The sequence below is a fragment of the Odocoileus virginianus genome, chromosome 33 (genome assembly GCF_023699985.2).
Source record: "Odocoileus virginianus isolate 20LAN1187 ecotype Illinois chromosome 33, Ovbor_1.2, whole genome shotgun sequence".
NCBI lineage: Eukaryota > Metazoa > Chordata > Mammalia > Artiodactyla > Cervidae > Odocoileus > Odocoileus virginianus.
Window position 1 is genome coordinate 34,866,250 of NC_069706.1, and position 11,143 is coordinate 34,877,392.

General features: G+C 40.6%; 1 pseudogene; it reads left to right on the forward strand.

Annotated features, from left to right (window-relative positions):
- Positions 1–9,389: 9,389 nt before the first annotated feature.
- LOC110144345 (protein FAM136A pseudogene) lies at positions 9,390–9,779 on the forward strand (annotated as a pseudogene).
- Positions 9,780–11,143: the final 1,364 nt, after the last annotated feature.

The following is an 11,143-nucleotide window of genomic DNA, read 5'->3' on the forward strand; positions in this document are numbered from 1 at the left end:
TAGTTATAATAATTTAAAATTCAAGGTCTGAAATCACAATTACTTCGCAACCAACCTAATAAAGAAGAATCTTGAACCGGGTGCCCAAAGCCAGCCGTAGGGCACCACTAGGTGGCGCTACTGACACCCGCCGGGAAGCGGTCACTTGGGGCGGGCACCCAAGGGCTCCCTGGAGGGCCCTCTGCAGAGGACGCCAGCTCCGCCGGGTGAGAAGAGCATCCTGGGAGCCACTGTGGGGGTCGGGGGGTTGGGAGTGAGGCCAAAATTTACAATGCCTGTTGAAAAATATCAGCCCCAAATGTCATTTAAAGTGACCCCAGATGGTTGTACACTTGCACCCAGCGGATGTAAATAAAGATCACCTCTGGAGGAGGGCACTTGCACCAAGGTCTCAAAGAATTCACAAGGATCAAGTTCCAAGTAGGATGAAATATAAATTTAAAAAATCAAACACAACAAAACAAGTGATCATGAGCAAAAGAACTACAGAAACAATTAACTAAAGAGTTAGAGCTTTAAAGGCTGCTAATATTAGTATTATCTGACACTGTTCATAAATCAATAGGTGTAAGGAAATAAGATATTGGAAGTATGATGAAACAAGAGAATTTAAAACTGACCAGGCAGGTTTGGGGGGTGGGGTGGGGTGGGGGGAAGCACAAATAGAAACTCTTCAAATGGAAAATATAAACATTGAAATAAAATAGTAAATGGATAAGTTAAACAGCAAATTAAATACAGTGGGAGATAAAATTGTCAGAAGGCAGCCTGGATGCACAGAGAAAGAAGATACAAAGGAAGAAAGGACAAATATAAAATAAAAAGCTATGGTTTTTCTAGTAGTCATGTAGAGATGTTGTAATTGGACCATAAAGAAGGTTGAGTGTCAAAGAATTGATGCTTTTGAATTGTGGTGCTGGAGAAGACTCTTGAGAGTCCCTTGGACAGCGAGGGGATCAAACCAGTCAATTCTAAAGGCAATCAACCCCGAATATTCACTGGAAGGACTGATGCTGAAGCTCCAAAATCTTGGCTGCCTGATGGGAACAGCTGACTCACTGGAAAAGACCTTCATGCTGGGAAAGATTGAGGGTAGGATGAGGCAGGGGCAACAGAAGATAAGATGGTTGGATAACATCACTGACTCAATGGCCATGAGTTTGAGCAAATTCCCGGAGATAGTGAAGGACAGGGAAGCCTGGTGTGCTGCAGTCCATAGGATTGCAAGAGTCAGACACAACTTAGCAACTGAACAACAACAACAGAGGACAGAGTGAAAAAGGCCTGATGTGTCAAATAATACGACCTCAGAAATATAGACTTGAGAAACTGGGAAATAAACAGTATTTGATGAGACAACAGATTTTCTAGTATTGACTCAGGAAGCCCAATAAATTCCAAGCATAAAAAATAAAAAGAAGTCACAGCCAGAAACATTCTAGTTTAATGGTAAAATACCAAAACCAAAGAGGAGATGTTAATAGTAAGAAAAATTAAAAACCCAGTATCCATAGAAGCACCACAAACAGACAACTAACTTCTCACCAGAACCCAAAAGGAAGTGCAAAGTTATCTTTGAAGTGTTAAGAAAAAAAAACTATGTCAACCTTGAATTATGTACCCAAATAAGCTATTTTCAAGAACATTAGTAAAATAAAGATATTTATAAACAAAATAAGAAATAACAGAAAGAAGTAAGCTCTGAGGTACAAAAGAGAATGGTGAGAAAAAAGAAGCAAGCATACAGGTAAATCAAAAGTAATACTGAGCTTGTAAAAGAGTAACATGATGCCTAATTTGTGTGATTGAAAATACCAAGGTAGGAGTCCCAGGTCTAGTTAGGTGAGTAAACACACCCCACCCTTTCTCTCCCCCACTGATAACCACTAAAACCCTGGACAGAATACATGAAATTATTGGAAGACTCTGAAAAATCAGTTACAGGAGACTGGGAGAGAGAAATCAGAACTCACGGAAAGGTATGGTGTGAGTTTATGGTTTGGTTTTGTTTTATCCTCCCGTGTCTCTCATCCCAGACTCAGAGCATCCTGAATCCCAGAACTGCACAGCAGACACAGGAGGAAAAACTCCAACAGAAACCCTCAACCCTCCTTTACTGATCAGAGGACCACGACAGACAGACTAGAAGGAAAATCGTGGTTTTATTTGTAATTGCACCCCACCCTGCCCCGGGTTAAGACCCAAAGAAGCACGCTCATGCAGTAGGGGTAACCCAGTCACAGAGCAGTCATGGCCACTGTGAGAAAAACTAGGATAGGTGTTAGCTCTTCTCTAAGTTTTTGGTAGAATTCAGCTGTGAAGCCGTCTGGTCCTGGGCTTTTGTTTGCTGGAAGATTTCTCATTAGTTTAAATTTCAGTGCTTGTGATGGGTCTGTTAAGATTTTCTATTTCTTCCTGGCTCAGTTTTGGAAAGTTGTACTTTTCTAAGAATTTGTCCATTTCTTCTGACTTGTCCATTTTATTGGCAAATAGTAGCTGATGGTAGTCTCTTATGATCCATTGTATTTCTGTGTTGTCTGTTGTGATCTCTCTAATTTTGTTGATTTGATTCTTCTCCCTTTGTTTCTTGATGAGTCTGCCTAATGGTTTGTCAATTTTATTTATCTTCTCAAAGAACCAGCTTTTGGCTTTGTTGATTTTTGCTATGGTCTCTTTTGTTTCTTTTGCATTTATTCCTGCCTTAATTTTTAAGATTTCTTTCCTTCTACTAACCCTAGGGTTCTTCATTTCTTCCATTTCTAGTTGCTTTAGGTGTAGAGTTAGGTTATTTATTTGACTTTTTTCTTGTTTCTTGAGGTAAGCCTGTATTGCTATGAACCTTCCCCTTAGCACTGCTTTTACAGTGTCCCATAGGTTTTGTGTTGTTGTGTTTTCATTTTCATTCGTTTCTATGCATATTTTGATTTCTTTTTTGATTTCTTCCATGATTTGTTGGTTGTTCAGCAGCGTGTTGTTCAGCCTTCATATGTTGGAATTTTTTAATAGTTTTTCTCCTGTAATTGAAATCTAATCTTACTGCATTGTGGTCAGAAAAGATGCTTGGAATGATTTCAATTTTTTTGAATTTACCAAGGCTAGATTTATGGCCCAGGATGTGATCTATCCTGGAGAAGGTTCCGTGTGAGCTTGAGAAAAAGGTGAAATTCATTGTTTTGGGGTGAAATGTCCTATAGATATCAATTAGGTCTAACTGGTCTATTGTATCATTTAAAGTTTGCGTTTCCTTGTTAATTTTCTGTTTAGTTGATCTATCCATAGGTGTGAGTGGGTATTAAAGTCTCCCACTATTATTGTGTTATTGTTAATTTCCCCTTTCATACTTGTTGGCATTTGCCTTACATATTACGGTGCTCCTATGTTGGGTGCATATATATTTATAATTGTTATATCTTCTTCTTGGATTGATCCTTTGATCATTATGTAGTGTCCTTTGTCTCTTTTCACAGCCTTTATTTTAAAGTCTATTTAATGAGTGTTGCTACTCCTGCTTTCTTTTGGTCTGTATTTGCATGGAATATCTTTTTCCAGCCCTTCACTTTCAGTCTGTATGTGTCCCTTGTTTCAAGGTGGGTCTCTTGTAGACAACATATATAGGGGTCTTGTTTTTGTATCCACTCAGACAGACTTTGTCTTTTGGTTGGGGCATTCAACCCATTTACATTTAAGGTAATTATTGATAAGTATGATCCCATTGCCATTTACTTTGTTGTTTTGGGTTCGAGTTTATACACCCTTTCTGTGTTTCCTGTCTAGAGTAGATCCTTTAGCATTTGTTGAAGAGCTGGTTTGGTGGTGCTGAATTCTCTCAGCTTTTGCTTGTCTGTAAAGCTTTTTATTTCTCCTTCGTGTCTGAATGAGATCCTTGCTGGGTACAGTAATCTGGGCTGTAGGTTTTTCACTTTCATCACTTTAAGTATGAACTGCCATTCCCTTCTGGCCTGAAGAGTTTCTATTGAAAGATCAGCTGCTATCCTTATGGGAATACCCTTGTGTGTTATTTGTTGTTTTTCCCTTGCTGCTCTTAATATTTGTTCTTTGTATTTGATCTTTGTTAATTTAATTAATATGTGCCTTGGGGTGTTTTGCCTTGGGTTTATCCTGTTTGGGACTCTCTGGGTTTCTTGGACTTGGGTGACTATTTCCTTCCCCATTTTAGGAAGTTTTCAACTATTATCTCCTCAAGTATTATCTCATGGTCTTTCTTTTTGTCTTCTTCTTCTGGGACTCCTATGATTCGAATGTTGGGGCATTTAACATCATCCCAGAGGTCTCTGAGGTTGTCGTCATTTCTTTTAATTCTTTTTTCCTCTCTGCTTCATTTATTTCTACCATTCTATCTTCTACCTCACTTATCCTATCTTCTGCCTCCATTATTCTATTGTTGGTTCCCTACAGAGTGTTTTTTATCTCATTTATTTGATCTGCATTATTCATAATATATTGACTTTTTTTTATTACTTCTAGGTCTTTGTTAAACCTTTCTTGCGTCTTCTTGATCCTTGTCTCCAGGCTATTTATCTGTAACTCCAATTTTCTTTCAAGATTTTGGATCATTTTTATTATCATTATTCAGAATTCTTTACCAGGTAGATTCCCTGTATCTTCCTCTTTGGTTTGGTTTGGTGGGCATTTATGCTGTTCCTTTACCTGCGTGGCATTTCTCTGCCTTTTCATCTTATTTATGTTGCTGTGTTTGAGGTGGCCTTTCTGTATTCTTGAAGTTTGTGTTTCCTTTTTATTGTGGAGGTTCCTCACTGTGGGTGGGGTTGGATGGGTGGCTTGTCAAGATTTCCTGGTTAGGGAAGCTTGTGTCAGTGTTCTGGGGCATGGAGCTGGATTTCTTCCCTCTAGAGTGCAATGAAGTGTCCATTTATGATAAATGTATGATCTTTTTAATATGTTGTTGGATTCTGTTTGCTCGAATTTTGTTACGGATTTTTGCATCTATGTTCATCAGTAATATTGGCCTGTAGTTTTCTTTTTTTGTGGCATCTTTGTCAGGTTTTGGTATTAAGGTGATGGAGGCCTCATAGAATGAGTTTGGGAGTTTATCTTCCTCTGCAATTTTCTGGCCTGTATATTGAAACTCAGGGCTATGTTCCTACTCAAACTCTTCCAGAAAATTGCAGAGGAATGTAAACTTCCAAACTTATTCTGTGAGGCCACCATCACCCTAATACCAAAACCAGACAAAGATGCCACAAAAAAGGAAAACCACAGGCCAATATCAGAATCCAAGAACATATTAAAAAGATCATACATCATGCATGACCAAGTGGGTTTTATCCCAGGGATGCAAGGATTCTTCAATATCCACAAATCAATCAACATAATACACCACATTAACAAATTTAAAGATAAAAACCATATGATTATCTCAATAGATGCAGAGAAAGCCTTTGACAAAATTCAACATCCATTTATGATAAAAACCCTCCAGAAGGCAGGACTAGAAGGAACATACCTCAACATAATAAAAGCTATATATGACAAACCCACAGCAAACATTATCCTCAATGGTGAAAAATTGAAAGCATTTCCCCTAAAGTCAGGAACAAGACAAGGGTGCCCACTCTCACCACTACTATTCAACATAGTTTTGGAAGTTTTGGCCACAGCAATCAGAGCAGAAAAAGAAATAAAAGGAATCAAGATTGTAAAAGAAGACGTAAAACTCTCACTGTTTGCAGATGACATGATCCTCTACATAGAAAACCCTGAATACTCCACCATAAAATTACTAGAGCTAACCAATAAATACAGTAAAGTTGCAGGATATAAAATTAACACACAGAAATCCCTTGCATTCCTATACACTAACAATGAGAAAACAGAGAAATTAAGGAAACAATTCCATTCACCATTTCAATGAAAAGAATAAAATACATAGGAATATATCTACCTAAAGAAACAAAAGACCTATATATAGAAAACTATAAAACACTGGTGAAAGAAATCAAAGAGGACGCACATAGATGGAGGAATATACCATGTTCATGGATTGGAAGAATCAATATAGTGAAAATGAGTATACTACCCAAAGCAATCTATAGATTCAATGCAATCCCTATCAAGCTACCAACGGTATTTTTCACAGAACTAGAACAAATAATTTCACAATTTGTATGGAAATACAAAAAAACGAATAGTCAAAGCAATCTTGAGAAAGAAGAATGGAACTGGAGGAATCAACCTGCCTGACTTCAGGCTCTATTACAAAGCCACAGTCATCAAGACAGTATGGTACTGGCACAAAGAAATATAGATCAATGGAACAAAATAGTAAGCCCAGAGATAAATCCACACGCCTATGGACACCTTATCTTTGACAAAGGAGGCAAGAATATACAATGAAGAAAAGACAATCTCTTTAACAAGTGGTGCTGGGAAAACTGGTCAACCACTTGTGAAAGACTGAAACTAAAATACTTTCTAACACAATACACAAAAATAAACTCAAAATGGATTAGAGATCTAAATGTAAGACCAGAAACTATAAAACTCCTAGAGGAAAACAGACAAAACACTCTCTGACATAAATCACAGCAAGATCCTCTATGACCCACCTCCCAGAGTATTGGAAATAAAAGCAAAAATAAACAAATGGGACCTAATTAAACTTAAAAGCTTTTGCACAACAAAGGAAACTATAAGCAAGGTGAAAAGACAGCCTTCAGAATAGGAGAAAATAATATCAAATGAAGCAACTGACAAAGAATTAATCTCAAAAATATACAAGCAACTCCTGCAGCTCAATTCCAGAAAAATAAACCACCCAATCAAAAAATGGGCCAAAGAACTACACAGACATTTCTCCAAAGAAGACATACAGATGGCTAACAAACACAAGAAAAGATGCTCAACATCACTCATTATCAGTTCAGTTCAGTTCAGTTCAGTTGCTCAGTCGTGTCTGACTCTTTGCGACCCCATGAATCACAGCACGCCAGGCCTCCCTGTCCATCACAAACTCCCGGAATCTACCCAAACCCATGCCCATCAAGTCGGTGATGCCATCCAGCCATCTCATCCTCTGTCGTCCCCTTCTCTTCTTGCCTCCAATCCCTCCCAGCATCAAGGTCTTTACCAATGAGTCAACTCTTCGTATGAGGTGGCCAAAGTACTGGAGTTTCAGCTTCAGCATGAGTCCTTCCAATGAACACCCAGGACTGATCTCCTTTAGGATGGACTGGTTGGATCTCCTTGCAGTCCAAGGGACTCTCAAGAGTCTTCTCCAACACCACAGTTCAAAAGCATCAGTTTTTCAGCCCTCAGCTTTCTTCACAGTCCAACTCTCACATCCATACATGACCACTGGAAAAACCATAGCCTTAACCAGACGGACCTTTGTTGGCAAAGTAATGTCTCTGCTTTTTAATATGCTATCTAGGTTGGTCATAACTTTCCTTCCAAGGAGTAAGCGTCTTTTAATTTCATGGCTGCAGTCACCATCTGCAGTGATTTTGGAGCCCCCAAAAATAAAGTCTGACACTATTTCCACTGTCTCCCCATCTATTTCCCATGAAGTGATGGGACCAGATGCCATGATCTTAGTTTTCTGAATGTTAAGCTTTAAGCCAACTTTTTCACTCTCATCTTTCACTTTGCAAATCAAAACCACAATGAGGTACCATTTCACGCCAGTCAGGATGGCTGCTATCCAATAGTCTACAAGCAATAAATGCTGGAGAGGGTGTGGAGAAAAGGGAACCCTCTTACACTGTTGGTGGGAATGCAAACTAGTACAGCCGCTATGGAGAAGAGTGTGGCGATTCCTTAAAAAACTGGAAATAGAACTGCCATATGACCCAGCAATTCCACTACTGGGCATACACACGGAGGAAACTAGAATTGAAAGAGATACATGTACCCCAATGTTCATCACAGCACTGTTTATAATAGCCAGGACATGGAAGCAACCTAGATGTCCATCAGCAGATGAATGGATAAGGAAGATGTGGTACATGTACAGAATGGACTATCACTCAGCCATTAAAAAGAATACATTTGAATCAGTTCTAATGAGATGGATGAAACTGGAGCCTATTATACAGAGTGAAGTAAGCCAGAAAGAAAAACACTAATACAGTATACTAACGCATATATATGGAATTTAGAAAGATGGTAACAATAACCCTATATGCGAGACAGCAAAAGAGACACAGATGTATAGAATAGTCTTTGGACTCTGGGGGAGAGGGCGAGGGTGGGATGATTTGAGAGAATGGCATTGAAACATGTATATTATCATATGTGAAACAAATCACCAGTCCAGGTTCAATGCATGAGACAGGGTGCTCGGGGCTGGTGCACTGGTATGACCCAGAGGGATGGGATGGGGAGGGAGGTGGGAGGGGGGTTCAGGATGGGGAACACACGTACACCTGTGGTGGATTCATGTCAATGTATGGCAAAACCACTACAATATTGTAAAGTAATTAGCCTCCAATTAAAATAAATAAATGTATATTAAAAAAGAAAAAGAAAAACTAGGAGAGAGAGAGAAAACAACAGCAACAACAACTCTTCTCCCTGACCACAGAAACTAAGAAAGGGAGACCCTGTGGTTGAAGGAGCCTGGGGGGAACTCCCTTGCTTTTCTCTCTCCCCTCCCTCTCACTGTTTCCCTGGAAGGCAGATGCAGTCACAGAAAGTGCATGTAAAAGTGATGAGGAAGCTAAAACCTGGGCTTTCTATCTTTAAGAGGAAGAAGCTTGAAAGAGGGATTCCATCAGCTGCATATGGAGTCCCAAGTTCTCACCTAAGATAAACATCAATGGAACTGATCCTAAAGAACATACTAAAGGCTTTGTGAACTAAACTGTGATGTAGACCCCCACCCCAGTCCCAGTGCGGCTCATGGGCAGTGGAGGGGCAGGGGGTGAAGGAGAGGAAGAGGGTGGGTGCACACACAGGACAAACTCCACAGCCAAGTTTTTGAAAATGGAAATGGCTTTGGAACCACAGCCCACAGCAGGCATGTTTGGACTCTGGGCTGAAGACTCAGGGCAACTCATTGCCTAAACAGCAATCAACACTCTCCAAAAGATTCTAACAGGACCCAGCACCTCATAGAACAATAGTTACAATGTCCAGGATATAAAGCAAAGTTACTGGAAGTAGAAATAAAGAGAAAAATCTCAACAACCCACAAGGCATCCCCACCTCGATGACACAGATGTTGGAATTGCTAGACAAAGACTTTAACACAGCAATGACAACCTTGCTCTATGAAATAAAGATGAACAGTCTTGAAATGAATAGAAAGACAGACATTCTCAGCAGGAAATAAAATCCGTTAAGAGCCAAATGAAAACATTCAAGCTGGGCGCAGCTGGGAACCGCGCAGGTCACCATGGTGGAAGCTCCGGGTGCAGGAGGCAGTGGACTCCATGGTGAAGAGTCTGGAGAGGGAGAATATCCGGAAGATGCAGGTCCTTATGTTCCGGTGCAGCGCCGCCTGTTGTGAGGAAAGCCAGGCATCCATGCACCAGTGCATTGAGCGCTGCCATGCACCTCTGGCTCAAGCCCAGGAGGCCCTGGTGACCAGTGAGTTGGAGAAGTTCCAGGACCGCCTGGCCCGGTGCACTATGTATTGCAATGACAAGGCTAAAGATTCGATAGATGCAGGGAGTAAGGAGCTTCACGTGAAGCGGCAGCTGGAGACCTGCGTGACCAAGTGTGTGGATGACCACGTGAACCTCATCCCAACCATGACCAGGAAGATGAAGGAGTCTCTCTCTTCCATGGGGAAATAGCTGTCTGCTGTGGCCATCAGGGCTGAGGGCAGGAATTGATTTAAATAGAGGAATGGGGATTTGGGTCTTTTAAGGAGAGTTGATGAATGGGGAAAGTTAAGGATGGCAGCAAGTCTAAGGCCTGTGTTTCTTTCCTCTGGATGCTGGTTCCTGTGTGTTTCAATCCTAGAAAGTGAAATGGAAAAAAAAAAAAAAACGGTGCTAAAATTTGGGTCACAGATGGCACAGGAGGTTTGTCGTGAGCCTGAATTTCATGTGGCACGTACTTCTCCTGCCAATAGGGAGTCTCCCTTGTCCCAAACCAGGGCCCTCCGAGGTACCAGATTCTCCTACTGCACCGATACCAAGAGGCTGGCGGGTTCATGTAACCTGCTTATGGTCTACTGGAGTATGAAAGGAGGTGTTTCTATTTGTTGCCCACCTGCTGTTTACCAGAAGGATCACTACAACATTTTCCACAAACTAATAAAATCCATGCAGTCACTAACGTCGAAAGGGGCAGGGGACTTCCAGGGGGTTTGTTTTGCTTGTTTTTCTTTTATAGACAAGGGCATGACGTTAAGATGTAAAGTTGGGAGAGGCAGTTTGGATAAAAACTTTGAAAGGGTCCATGCAGGTACTCATTTCTCCATCAAGATGTGGATGTGTGTTTCTTAAAATTCTCACACATTACATCATTCAGCCTGGAGACCCTGCAGAAATGTAAGACGCGATATCACACTGGTAAGGGAAGCAAGTGTTCCCTCTCACTGGCAGCCGTGGGGGGCCCTGAGGCCGCCGGCAGCAGAGTCAGCCAAGAGACAAGACAGTCTTACAGTGACACTCAGACTTGAAGGGAAACGGGATTTTGACAGTATTATATGCTCATATTCAGGAATGAACAGTGAAAGGGGAACTATTAGCTACTTAAATAAGAGGGTTGTGAAGTTCGGGCTTTGGGAAAATCTGTTTTTTCATGAAACAGAATGAAAGCCTAAATCCAGTGTTGCTTACTTTGCCTCCTGAAATAACAGGGCTTTGTTGAGACAATCCCCTGGCAACAAAAAAAGTCAAGGGAGGAAAAGTAAGCAATTCAGGGATGAACTGTGGCTCCTTTAGAGCGATAAAGGGACTGCCCTCCATTACCAAATACCACTTTTACCAGGGCCTTTGCTACATGTGTTGTTCTTGCCCCAGTTCTGGCCCCTTATCATTTTGATAAGGACCTTGTCTTTTTACCAACTTACTACTTGAAATGATAATATTGTCTGTTTGTGGTTTCAAGACTGTGATATATTTTCCTAGTGGTTTGGTTTTCAAAATAAATAAGACTTAATTTTCAAAAAAAAAAAAAAGAAAGAAAGAAAACATTCAAGCTGACAAAC